The 14,429-nt window shown below is 39.9% G+C and overlaps 1 protein-coding gene across 2 annotated transcripts in view; it reads left to right on the forward strand.

Annotated features, from left to right (window-relative positions):
* Positions 1-14,429, forward strand: part of cntfr (ciliary neurotrophic factor receptor) — a 267,316-nt gene that overhangs the window by 33,477 nt on the left and 219,410 nt on the right. For both annotated transcript variants that reach the window (XM_054757802.1, XM_054757803.1), the window contains exon 2: positions 9,093-9,133. The gene's annotated coding sequence lies outside the window, so the exon portion shown is untranslated. The remainder of the gene's footprint in view (positions 1-9,092; positions 9,134-14,429) is intronic.

Below are 14,429 nucleotides of genomic sequence, written 5' to 3' on the forward strand. Positions count from 1 at the left end.
TGTCTGTGTGTGTTGTACAACTTTACCTGTGCTATGTGAATGTGTGTCAAGAAGGCAGAATCTATAGGTGTACTAATAATATCTAACACTACTTTTGGTAAAAAGATCAAATCTCTATCTTTCAGGTGGAGTGGCTATCAGCTGAGGTTCTGCTGGTTAATTATGGTGTGGTGTACACCACAACATTGATTCACATGTGTCTCAAATGTCAGCATTTAATAGCACATACGGTGCAGTATGGATTTAGTCCTGAAATCTAAATTGGTGACATTTACTGTTTCTGCAAAGTTGTTTTTCCACCAAGTTAAAGGACTGAGGAACATACCTTGAAGCACATTATACTACAGTAGAATCAGACGAGTGCTGTGTAGGAAAGTCAAGGATATTGGCGTTTGAGCATGCAGCCTTTCCTTTTCGCTCACTCCAGTTGGCATTAGAAATGTGAAGAAAGTAATTACATATTTCAAATTTTGTATTCTGCCTGCCTTGTTTCATCGACATTACTTCCTGCCTGTGATGCTTTGGCAGCAATTACACATTTGCTACAAAGTGCAGAGGTGGGCAAATGCAATAATGACAAGATTGAACATTTCCTGAACGCACTTGCAGAGTCTCTCTCTTGCTGGCTCTCTTTTTTGTCCATCTCATTGGCTTCAGGGTTTCTTTTCCTCTTTGCCATGCTGTGTTTGTCTCCCTCCTTGCTTTTAAGATGATGCATTTTATATCACTTTCCTCCACTCAATTTGCTAACAAAAATTGCTTCTTGCCACCGTGATGTGACTATTGTTCATCGTTACTGAAGTAAATGAGCTGTTGAGTTGTTGCTTGGGGCTGCTTTGAGAATGAAGAGAAGCGCTGTACAAAATGAATGAATGATTGACCAATTTATTTATTACTGGCATTTTTGTATATTTCATGTCTGACTTATTTATTTTATTTCAAATGTACCCAAAGTGTTTGGCGCTCAGAGCTTGGAATGTTGATCTTAGATGGGGGAAGGGGCTATGTGTGTGTGTGTGTGAGGATCTGTGCAAACATATTACAGTGGCACCTCATTAGTGCGCTTTAAAAGGTCAGACGAAAACCGAAACTTAGGAAAACCGCGTGTCGCATCTCCTCCAGTGTCCATTTTTCTTTTATTGAAGACTAGTTGGAAGGGTAAAGGTCCCTACCTTCTTACTTTGCTATATCAAAGTTCTGGCAGCCATATTTAATTAAAAGTAAGCACAGATTCCTCTTACACTCAGAAATACGCTTATTAGGAGGAAGGTGGGAAACAGTTATGATTTGTTAATCATTCTGTGTGCATCCTATGAACTACTAAACCATCCACATTCACACACACACACACATAATAAAGATGATCAAATTTCCTTGACCGAAATCTGTCTATAGTGTCCCAACTCTAAAAGTATCCATTCTTCACCAAGCTGTGGCTGCTTTGTTTGGGCACTCCATTCAGTGTTCGGTGTGATTGTTTGTTTGACAACCAAGGCAGTGTACAAAAAACAAATCCTACGAAAACCGAGGTTCCACAGTACTGGGAAAAGAGCAGTGTTGTATTTTTGATGAGCGATGTTCAGGTTGGATTATTTTTCAAGGTGGGAATTAGTGATGTGCGGATTGATACCGAAATATCGATACTTCCGATACCTGCTCTTCAATGCTCTGAAATGGATTGTCAAATCAAAGTATCGATACTTTTGATGCTTCAGTCATTTGAGGTGATGTTTGTCTGTTGAAACGTTTGTAAACGGAGCCCTGTGTGAATTGTGAATAAAGTAGTTCTTGATCATTAGTTTTCTCCGGGTACGCCGGCTTCCTCCCACATTCCAAAAACATGCATGTTAGGTTCATTGGAGACTCTGATTGTCCATAGGTATGAATGTGAGTGTGAATGTTTGCTTGTCTATATGTGCCCTGCCATTGACTGGCGACCAGTCCAGGCTGTACCCCGCCTCTCGCTTGAAGTCAGCTGGGATAGGCTCCAGCATACCCGCGACCCTAGTGAGGGTAAGCAGCATAGAAAATGCTATGATATGAAATACACTGCTTTTTAAAATGTACCACACGCATTAGTTGAACTCGCAAAGTATCGGTATCAGATCGGTATCGTGTGGCCCGGCAAAAGTCATGATATCAAAACAATGGCCATTTTATACAGTATTGTAAATAAAGTGGCCAAAAAGAAATAAAGCAGTTGTAAAATAAATAAATCAGTCATGAAAAAAATAATGAATTGAAAGTTTCAATATATTAAATATTTCATAAGCTGACAATAAAAAATAAAAAAAACACTCCCCATTTTAATCATGTTTGTTATTTCATCCTGGCACGTATGACTAAGCCTTCATTTACGAATTAGGCCCACAGCTAAGGATAATTATGTCTGTTAATGCATATTGCATACCGTTTCCCTGCAGGAAACACTGCTAGTCACATCATGTTGCTTACATTAGCTTTGCATTCTTGCCAATAAAAATGGTGAGTCTGTAATAAATCTAGTCTACGGAGAGTTGTGTCTTCTTTAACAACTTGACAGGCCTTGAGCGAGGATTGACTTCTTCACTAACCTCATCACTCAGGGTCATTGTGAGCAAGGTATATTTTTTTCTGAAACTTTTCCTCATCGCCGACTTCATCACAAGCTCTCTATGGTCAATGTTGGTATCGATTACTGTTATTATTACAGGCATGGATGATCATATGATGCTTTCAGTGTAGGTTGGGTGATGCATAATCAGCTGATCTCATGAGTGTTACGGATGTCCAAAAGACACGTTCTCTTTTTTTTCTATAGTTACAGAGAGGGCAAAAAAAACCTCCTGTATGTCGTACGGTAAAGTCTGACATGCACAGGGTTATTTGTGCCTGTGAGCGCTCTCTGAGGTACCGAGTCTGCATCCTACTTCATAACTGAAAGAAGCACTGAGGCTATGCTCACACTGCAGCTCAATTCCCATTTTTTTGCTCATTTGTGACCTGTATGTGTTTTTTTCATGTCAGCATGAACAGCACAATTGTGATTTTTTCAAATGCAACTCAGGCCTCATTCGTATGTGGATATAAATCTGATACGTATGTGATGCAACTGACGTATGGACGGTCAAGTCGCTTATATCCGACCTATGCGACACCCCCGGGTGTAGGCAGTCATCGAAAGGCGTGTTTTAACCTGCAAGACTTAGATAAAGGTACTCACCAATGTAGGCAAAAGTTGTTCTCGTCCGAAAATTCTTTTTAAAGTGTGAGTGAAGCAGCTCTCATCACGTCTCACCACTCCTGCCTCAGACATGCACAGCACGCACCTCCAAGCAGACATGACATTGTTTACAAACGGCCATAGCCAAACTTCTTCTTAATCTCCTACAGGGAGTCATTTGGTTGAAAACATTTTGACTCCCGTTGCACAAAATCATTGAAATTGCCACATGTTAAGGCGAGCACGCTAGCAATGTGCGGCTTGATACCGAAATATTGATCCTTCCGATACCAGCTCTTCATGCTCTAAAGTCGATTCTGAAATAAAAATAGTGATACTTTTGATACTTGAGGTATATGATTTTGTCCTTTGTTTTTTCAGATGTTGTATATTAACTTGGCCACCGCACTCCCTCAATAACAGCACTTCAATAAATTACTATTATGTCTTGTGTTCTTTGTGCTTTGAAGTGCTGTACACTACTTTTTAAAACTTACCAGACACATTAGGTGAATAGTATCGGATTGTTATCATGATACCAGCCTAAATTTGAAGCTCGTTTAATATCGGAAATGAAATCAATTGTATCGCACATCACTCCGCAATCTTTACTTCCGTAAACACACAGAAATGCGGGTGATGCCGTGCTTTTGCGCAAGCACCTCGCTTTCCAGATGCTTTGCGTTCCCATTAACAAGTCGCATTTGTTTTGTAATGTGAACGACCACATAAAAAATCGGATTTAAACCAAAAATCCGAATCGTGCATCACACCCTGCAGTGTGAACGTAGCCTGAGATGCTTTGGGCTAGCATGCACGCACTCTTCTGTGGCAAGAGTGATGGGAATCCATTGTTTACAGTTATGGGGATTGCTAATACTGTACAATGGTTGTACTATTTGTAGTTTACAAAAAAATCTAACAAAATACAGTACCTATTATTTTTTCTAACTTTTCTCAAAAGTTAAAAATCAAAGATTCTCACTTCTGTGAGTCAGTTGGATTTCTAAGCCAACACTGGGGCTTACTAATGATCCTCATCTGTCATGCACTCCCACTTATAATAACACGGTTAAGTCATGTAATTCACTTATAAGCGTAGCTTAAGGTATAATGAGACTTCCTTTCCATTCATTTACATTAGGCACTTACTGGGCACTATTATTGGGTAAATGTGCTCTGGCTTGATAAAAGCCAATACATGCGCATCCTGTATTGTTCTGTCGCACTGATGCAGAGTTATCCTAGCTGAGGTTTATAAAAGTAAGTAAAACATGGCAAGCGTTTTATCTCTTTAAATTGTGCAAGTGCACATAATGAGGCCGGTGAGTTGAAATGTCAAAAAGCATTTTTAATACGTTTTTTAATAGGTTTTCTATGCTCTGACTATGAACATATTCCATTTATTAATATTGAATCCTACTTCGCGGAACTACTTCACTTATTGCGTTTGGGTGTGGAACCCAATTCACCGCTACAAACCAGAGACGACTGTATTGTAAATTACTGACTCACCTTCAAGGCCCAACTCATACAGGTTGCTACACTTGAGGACACGTACACCCTCTCGTGACCACGACAACGCTATTTCCTTTCTCAGCAGTACGTTCACTTAAAGTTGAAAACTTCAAAATAAGTCCTGAAGTGTCTCTGCCAGATGCTTAAAGGCCCGTTTCCTGTCTGTCAGTTTTCTGCCTCAGTTTTTCATTATTACAGCCGAGGCTCCCTCCTGTTACAGTAAAAGCGTCCGGGAGAGCAGGATCCAAAATAAAGCCTCTGCTGCAGTGATGTCAGATGACAGTTATGAAGTAGATTATGGGGTTTATTGTCTCAACTCTCTTCCTTCTGTTGGCCCTCTTACACCAGACAGCAACATGGAGCACATACTCGCCTCAAATTATCCATTGCTTCATTTTCAAATTATGGAAGTTGCAGCGGTGCCCTAACTTTGTGTTGTTTTGTCATGATTTGCAACAAACACCACTACTGCACAGTACACCCCACTACAACCCGACTGTTGCGCAAATTGGTAGTTTTTGTTCTTCCCTCCATGAGCCCTAGTCCCTGTCTATATACTCTTAATGCTTTCTTCCTCTTGACTCGATCCACTTGCTAATAATAGCTCTGGCTTAAGCAGAACCGGATGGGAAACAGAGCAGAAGAGAAGAACTGGGGGACTGTTGGCTGGGTTCACATTGTGCCGTGTACTCGTATGCTCATATGGCTCAGTGATTTATTGGCGTATCACCACTAGATACCAATTTAGTTTTCTGTCTTTGTTTTATCGTTGCTATAGAGGTCACTCGTCATTGTCTTCCCCATGCCACGAATGTAAACTGTGTTTTAGTTCCAGATAACGAATCTTTCATGTAACACTTCTGCCAGGCGTTATTGGGCTTTTATGCTTTTTTAAAAATGTTTTTCTTCCAACAGATGGATGAAAGAGATAATGCATGACTTTTTTTTTATGTTAAAGACACACTTTGGCCTCATCCCTTAAAAACTCAATGATTTGGAAGTGACAGATTACTAATGAGAAATTCTACATCCCCTTTTGCTGTAATCCTGCCTGTGTGATGTAGTTTTAGAGCTCAAAATGTAGAACGTCTCCAATACTATGGCCATGTATCGAACGGCCCTCACTACTTCTGATTTTTGACTGAGTTTTGCCAAGATATTAAATATTAATATTAGTTAGATCTTATTATTACATCTTAAGATTCAGTCCTTTAGCTCGTTAGCTCGTTTAGCTCGTGCGTTTTCAGTCTACTAGCTTCTCATAGCAGGCATTCTTTACACACACACTCACATAGCACAACTAAAGTTGCACAACACTCACAGATAACCCATGGAAAAGACTCGGAAATACACAATAGTGTGGCCTGGGGACCATTTGTGGCACGCGGCTAAGTTTTAAAAATGACTGAATTTTACAAAACAATAAACTAGTCTGGATTTTGCCATGTGCCACAGATGCATGCTGAGAGTTTAAATGCCACTGAGTATATGTACACTCTTCTTTCTTAGGGTTTGTCCACACAAACACGGATATTTTCAAAATGTCCACACATTTTCCCCACACCAGTGTTGCAAAAAATCTGCCCCCCCCCCCCCCCCCCCCCCCAAAAAAAAAGCTCTCTCCACCGGCTGTCACGTGCATTTTGTCAAATCAGAAGCCTGAAAAAACTGGCTTGTTTGCACACAATATAGTGCAATAAGCACACACTTATAACTGTAACTGTGCTAGTTAGCAAAGAACTACAGAGTCAACTGCTAATGATGTCACAAAGGGGCGATGGAGCTGGGAGACAATGACTTCTGGTTCCGTTTTCCCTGCTACATGACATATTGCAAGCTAACCGTATGGGTAAATGTATGGGTGTAAATTGTCAACAAATTAGAAGATTACGCTAACCGAGGCGTATGTTGACTGAAGTACAAGCGATGATGTCACACGTATTACGACCCAAGCCAAAAAGCTTTGTTTTACCCATTTGCACACAAGCACTAAAGTCAGAGTTTTTGAAAAGCTCAGTTTTGAAGAACAGAAACACAAAGAAAATTAAAATATCTGTATTCATGTGGACATAGCATATTTATCTCTTCCTATGCTCTTTTTTTGTATCCTTTTTTGCCTAATCACGCATTCTCTATGAATGATTTTTGGCTGTCCATCTAATGCTGTCAAGAAAGGGACTGAAGAGAGAAGCCTTCGGGATTTGCTTTTGCTGATTTGCTTGTTGTTTGTTTTATGTTGCCGCACTTTTCTTTTGCTACACTCTCAGCTTTTGTGACCTCTTCATGTCCTGTCATTGGAGGATTCAAGAAGCGCTGAACTGAAAAATTAGGAGTCTGAAGGAAGTAAACAGGAGAGGAATATGGATGTGTCTGCATGTGGAGAGGCGTCCGTGTCCAGCAGAGATGTGGAGAAAGTGTGTTTTAATAAATAGTTTCTTAGCAAGCACCCTGGTGTTGCTACACAGGAACATCTGCAGGTCACTTGCGACGCTTTTTTCCTCCTTCCTGCTACGCTTGCAGACTGATTTGTTTTTTTTTAAATAAACCACACTTTTTTCTTACTGTTTTGTTATTTATCTCACCTAAATATGCCTAATATTAAACCAATATTTGAAACAAGCCAAAATCTTGGCAAAAATGTGGATTCAGTGTCATTTTTTGTCAGGTATTCACGCTTGATGGCAAAGGCAAAAAATCTTTCTCTCTTTGAACGCGGTGGGATTGTTGAGCTACATAAACAAGGCCTCTCACAGTAAGTGAGGTTGGACGCAGTAAGACATCTGAAACTTCTTCAAACATCCTGAGGGTTATGGAACAAAAAAGTCAAGTGGTAGACCCAATAAAGTCACCGGCCCTGAGCCGGAGGATCTGACATGAAGGCATGGGACAATACCTGGCCCAAATGAAGGTTGTTACTGGTGCCGAGTGCAGTCCAATAACCATCAGACGGCATCTGCGAGAGAAGGTTTTAAAGAACAAAAAATACCACACAAAATAGTCTGTTTGGAATTTGCCCAAGAGCACCAAACATGGGAAATTGAAAGAATAAGAAGAAAAATCTACACGGCACAGTGGAGGAGGTGCCATCACGATCCTTTAATGGAACAATGGAGCTTCAGGTTGTGCAGGGGCGTCAAACGGCAGTTAGCTATGCTGACATGTTGCATGGTGGCATCCCTCATGACTGAAAGCCCTTGTCAACGTGACAGAGTGGTCATGTCCTGATCTAAAGGTTGACGGTCGAACCCCCAGTCGCTCCTGATGCTGCGTCATCAGGAGGTAAATGCGGTAACAGCGTGAAAGTACTATGCATTTACATTTCACTGTATTTCAAACCACAGTAGCTGCACGTTACAGTCAAGAAGGTAATAAAGAGCTTCTTGGCCAGTCATTCTCTGTTGACTGACTGAGGCTGACTGACTGGGAAAAGACTAGACGAGCAAAGTGCCGCTTTACTGGACAGCAAGGTCAGACACATCCATGGTATGGTGAATATAGGTACACTCCATCCTTGCAAAATCTGATTGACAGCATTTAAGGTTTCATAGATTTTTTTTTTTGCTCCCCTTTAAATCTGAAATGCCCAATTTCAGCGCTGAGCCCCTCTTATCCATGTGTACCTGTTCTGGTTAAACCTCAGCTATTCTGCTGTAATGGAGTTATTTCCGCTTTTATATTCGACACCAGACCGCTTCATCAGGATCGTGACGTGGCTGCCGCAACAGCCGTTTTACAACATGGACAATTTGGCTCGATGTGTATGGCATGCTAAGTTGCCATGAACCTGAGACTAGCGTGTGTGTGTGTGCGTGTGTGTGTGTGTGCGCGTGCGTGTGCTAGCAGACAGCGTGAAAAGCGTGTAATAGGCTCACCTGTCTCTGGCTGCAGACTGATGGGCAGGTGGGGAGAATTGAAGCCAGATGGAAAGAAGAAGGCGGAAAAAAATGCATGCAGAAAGATAACCTCACTAATACCAGCCTATTGGGGGGGTCTTATTTTTGGGCTGCCTAGACGCAGCCTTCGGATCTGCTCAAGAATGAAAGAAGTGATGGAAAGGATGATAATGAATAAATATTGACAGGGGGTGGATAACCTTGGGCAGGGAGGAACTTGGCTTGGAAGCTATTGATATCTCCAAAGGGTTTAAGTACATTTCATCCATTTTTTATCAGCCCTTAAGGCGTTTCAGTCCAAGTGTCCAAATAATGCCAACGTTGGTTTATTTATGAATGATTTGTAAAAGCTGGAAACGACAGCTTGCAGGAGGGACTGGCAAATATCAAAGATATTGGGAAGGATAAATCCCCATTTGCTGGTTCTGACTCGTGGATACATTGTTGTCTCGTGACTGACTGTGGGTTGTTCTCAACAGGGCGAAGAGGAGCGTTCTGCTGACAATTCATCCTCTCCAAGGTAATTTTGTTTTCTTCGTTTTGTCTGAATAAGCTGAAAGAATGGGAGGCTTTTCATCCTGAAATCTGCATATTTTTGTAAAAAGATGCAACCACATTTCCCCGCAGACTTTGCACCTGTCACCTTGAAAGAGGTTGAAGCTGTTAGTCAAATAATATTCTGAACATGTGTGGATGTGCATGCAAGGCAAACTGTACCCTCGTCAGCCACGACCTTAAGTACAACTTCACATGTTCAAATTCCGCTCATTGACCAAGGCAATAATGCTCAGGTCAAATTGGCATTTAATAATGTTTATTATTGTGGGTTACAGTGGTGTAGGTCATATTAACTAGTCTTTCTAGTGCCTTATGTCGCTGCATTATGGGCAAAGTAGTACAAACGGTTCATCATACCTTACAGTGTCTCATGAAAGTGAGTATACAGTAATCCCTCACAGCTAAGTGCTTCCAGACCCGACAGTGATGAGTGAATTTAGTAGAAAGTAGAACTCCTTATTTATTTATGACCTTCTAAATATGTTTTTTATATAACATGATTAGAGCTCTCTGGACATGAAATAACACCCCTATAGTCACGTTTACACTTGTATTAGCCAATATAGTGGACATAATAAGAGAAAATAAGACATATCAGTCATAAATATGACTTGTGCCCGTGTGTGTTCCGGTCCTCAGGGAGCTGAGTGGGGGGCGGACAGGAAGTGACGTTGGTTCAGAGTTGAGTTTTAGCTTTGCAACAGTCATCCGTTTTAGGGATTCTTGTGCCTGTGCCTGATAAATCAAACCTGCAATAAAAGCTTGTTGTTTCACTGACCAAGTCTGGTGCGTCTCACCGAACATTACAGTAACATTACCGACACCTAGTGACCAGTGTACACACTACATATCAGCTTAACGTCTTTGAATGTGTCTTCTGAATGCCTTGTATTTGTGGTTTAGTTCATTTGGCTATTTGTATGCTTAAAAACGCTTACATCAAATTTGCTTCAATATGCATATTTTTGGACTAACAATAGGCCGTATTCAACCACAAAACAGCATGTTTTATTCATATGTTTTTGAAAAAGTTAAGCTGTGAAAGTCAAAGCGCAAGGTGGCGAGGGACGACTGTATTGCAATACAAATTGCTACAGAAACGTGAGGGGCGTGTTCACTTTTGTGTGATAATGTAGTATAATACAAACGCATGTGTGAGTGCGTACGTGCAGAAAGGTCCCTGTGGTGCTGATGCATCAGTTAAGTGCTTGGCTAGTATTTGATTCAAGCGGTGGTCCCAGAGAGCACTGCTTGTAACCTCCAATGGCCCGTCAACGTGGTGGTCTCTGCCTCCACGTCCGTCGCCTGTCTGTGTCCGTATCTGGTTGGCGTGGTGACATGTGTGTGTCAGCGGTAGCATGCGTGATGTGCATGTGTGTCTGTGAGATGGCGGGTGTTGAAAGGATTCAGTCAAGGTGGATAGAGTTCCTCCACCCAGAAAGCATCCACGTACACACACACTTGTACACAAAATATCCAGACAGAGCAGACGCTCGTATCGAAATGTATCCAGATTCCATGCAGGCCAGCGCACTACATTCATAGTGACAGCTCAAGAGGATAAAATTACATACGGGGGTAGTCTGGGACCGCCTCAAGCCTTTGAACATGTATGTGCTTGTGTTTATTTGCTTACAGGATGACGTCAGCTAATTTAATTAGGTTTTAAGAAAATAAGTAATGATAGATTTGTTTTCATAATGATAAACGCACACGGATGCCAGCAGTGCGGAAAGAATAGACGCGAGGGCTGTGGACTAATCCAGTAGACCAGCCACCCCACATAGCTTTTTTTTTTGGTTTTGTTTTTTACAATCAATAAAAGAGCACTTGATCAATGCCACACCAGTGCATGTCTTTAGATTCCATTGTACCGTGGAGAGGTGTGATGTGGAACAAAAGAAAGGAAGTATCACCACTGTTTTAATAGAATCTTTCCCATAGCTCCTACTTCACATTATTCTTAGACATTTTCATGTTTGTTGGCAGCTTTATTCTATCATGATACATTGTTTTTTTGTTTTGGTCTAACCATTTCCTGCTAAATAGGCTACTGTCGACTCTGTGAATTACCCCTAGCACTGTATTGCTAAAATCCTGTACGATATTTTCATTATTATCGTTTATTTTCATTGTTAATACATCCATTGGTAGTGGTAATGGTTTAATTTATTTTGAACATGCATACAAGTTACATTGGAACACAATCACATAGTACAATTCACAGTACCACGTGTCCAAAGAGGAGTAGGAAGAAGCAAAGCTTATTTAATCCTATCCTCACTCTGTTTCACATCAATTACAATACATGTCTTCACTTCCTGTATTCCAAATTTAGCCTTTGCCAATTTTAAATACAGAGAAAAATGATAAGACAGTATAACAACATGGTACAATAGGAGTCAAGGTTTAGAATCACTATAAAGAAATTATATAATAATAATTATATATTGGTATGTGGTAGTGGAATTCCTTATTGTGTCTTTTTAAAGCCTTTTTAAAACTAATAAACATGTAGTTGATCTTGTCCAACTTCAACTTGTTAGATATTATTACACTTTTGGATCTAGTCTATGAACTATAAACAAGATATTAAATATTATTACTAGTTAAATCTTATTTTTGCATCTTAAGATTCAGTCCATTAGCTCAGTGCATTTTCAGTCTAATAGTTTGTCATAGAAGGCCTTCTTGACACACACACTCACATAGCACAATCAGAGTTGCACAACACTTAGATATGACTCATGGCAAAAACACTGGGACAAGAAGCAAGCAAGAAATGTTTTTTACAAACTTATCCTGGACATTTTAGACATTTTGGAGACTTCTGTAACCTTGTCCAACGGAGGAACGATGGTATGTAATCTGTAAATAATAAATAATATTTGTACACAGCTGCACACAGAACCAGAGAAACATAATTTCCCACATTTTATGAGGTTTGGGTATTGTTTGAATACTATCGAATGCCATTGCCAAATCTGTACTTTTGAAACGGCGTCTGTGCATCAACAGTACGTTAAAAAAGGAAAACCATTGTTCAAAAATGACATTTGGTGACATGCAAGTTAAACAAAATGGTTATTTAAATACTTTAATAATATAAATTATATAATAACTAAGTCATAAAGGATCACAGCAAAAAACAGCAAAACAGAACACAGGGATGTGCAAAAAATGTTTGCAAGATTTTCCAGTACTTGTACAGTACATGGATAACAGATACACAGTTGTGGTAATATCAGTGGTAGTTAATCCGACATGCATGGGTCATGTACTCATTGAACAAAGTGAAGTTACTGACACAACATCATCTTCAATATCATCTAAAATGGCATTAAGAAATGACAAGTGATACTGAAAACATCTATGAAATCTAGCAAAGCCTCATGATATTGAACTGAACCAATTTCATGATGTTGGTCTTACAATGCCCACCAGACAAAACCTGCCACTTCACGCGACTTTCCTCTTTTTCGAGCGGTATAGGTCAATCTCACTCATTTAAAAGGAGTTTCCACAATTCATCCACCATCATCTCTCCCCATGCGGCATTCAAACAACCTCAAGAAGCTCAGTTCTTCCGCCCCTTTTTCTCTCTGCCACTGCAGCTCTCCTATTGGCATTCAGGTCAGCAAAGTGCACCATGTCAACTGTACAAGTGCGAGTCTCCTGCCTGTGAGTGTGTCTGTGTGTGGGGTCGCCAGTAATGTGAGAGTGTGTGTTTTGATCCCTCGGTGTCGCCTTGTCACCCTAATCACCGTTACACATGGTCAGTTTGTGTCTGGCTCTCAGGACACAAACACAGATGATTATTTTAGGCGTGGATTTGTGCAGAAAACAGAAAAATCAGGCCACTTTTTGGTTTATTTCACAAGCAAGCAGTTGAGAGCGAATTGGAATTGAAAGATTTTGGTCCTAAATTTGTTGGGTTAACTATTTTGTAAAGGAAGGTTAGATATTATTATTACGCCTACAGATTTAGTGGAATAGCTCAGTGCATTTTCTTTCTAATAGCTGCTGATTGAAGGCCGTCTTGACACTCACGTAGCACAATCAAAGTTGTCCAACACATATAACATACATATGACTAATGGAAAATACACACACAATCTTACTCACACAGGCTTAACACTCACTTCTACACAAACTTAACTTTCCATTTCTAGAGGGGCGTGGCAACTGCTATATAGTCTCTGTGAACTTTCCTTCTGTGCTCTTCCTCGATCTTCCTCATTGATGATAGTGTCCAGCGCTGTAACCAAATACTGTATATTGCTCTTATTTTTCATACAATTTGAAAAGCTTTTAAGTTGTGTGTTCATTGAATACTTCCCTGATACAAACACGGTACAAAGAACCAGGAAGCCATGGAAAAAATGATTAGACCACCCTTGTTTCTTCAGGTTCTTGTTCATTTGAATGCCTGCTATAACAAAAGGTACCTTTGTTTGGACAAATATACAATGACAACAAAAACAGCTCATAAGAGTTACATTTTTTGGCAGCACAATGCTACAGCTAGTCATGTGAGAACTTAAGTGATTTTGGTTATTATGAAGAAAACCATGGAAGTTGGTAGATACCAGCTCTTAAATTAAACTTATATGAGCTGTATTTGTTATCATCATTATATTCGTCCAAACAAATGTACCTTTAGTTGTACCAGGCATTAAAATGGATCAATAAACTGAAAAACAAGGGTGTACTAATGATTTCTTCCATGACTGTATGTATTTTGTTCATAGAAAATGTATAGAAAAAAATAGAAAAAAAATTATCTAAAAACTTTATTTAAAATGTAAAATGTATTTAACATAAATGAAATGCATTCAAACAAATGCTGTGCTAGTTTGATACTAATTTACGCTGACTATCCCGTATACATGCTAGCGATTAGCATTAGTGTTTTTACACGCTGACACGGCCACATTTAACAGTAAAATCATCAATTTAGATGTACATTCCGCTTAAACAAATGTTATATAACAAATGTTGTAAACACTTTCAAAGGCCCAACAAGAGACAGAACTGACACATTCAATATCTTAATGGCAGTTGACAAACGTTATTGGTCTTCTATGACAGCAGGTTTCAAATAGCACTACAGGATGCTGTCGCCACCTATAGGAGTATTAATAAACGACACCCCGCTGCATAAAAAAAAAAATTGACAAATAAAATTTGTTTTCTTTTTTTTTACCCCGGGAAAAGACCTGAGACCCACGGAAAATAGGTCGAGTTGAGGATCACTC

Source organism: Dunckerocampus dactyliophorus, chromosome 17, assembly GCF_027744805.1.
Source record: "Dunckerocampus dactyliophorus isolate RoL2022-P2 chromosome 17, RoL_Ddac_1.1, whole genome shotgun sequence".
Classification (NCBI taxonomy): domain Eukaryota; kingdom Metazoa; phylum Chordata; class Actinopteri; order Syngnathiformes; family Syngnathidae; genus Dunckerocampus; species Dunckerocampus dactyliophorus.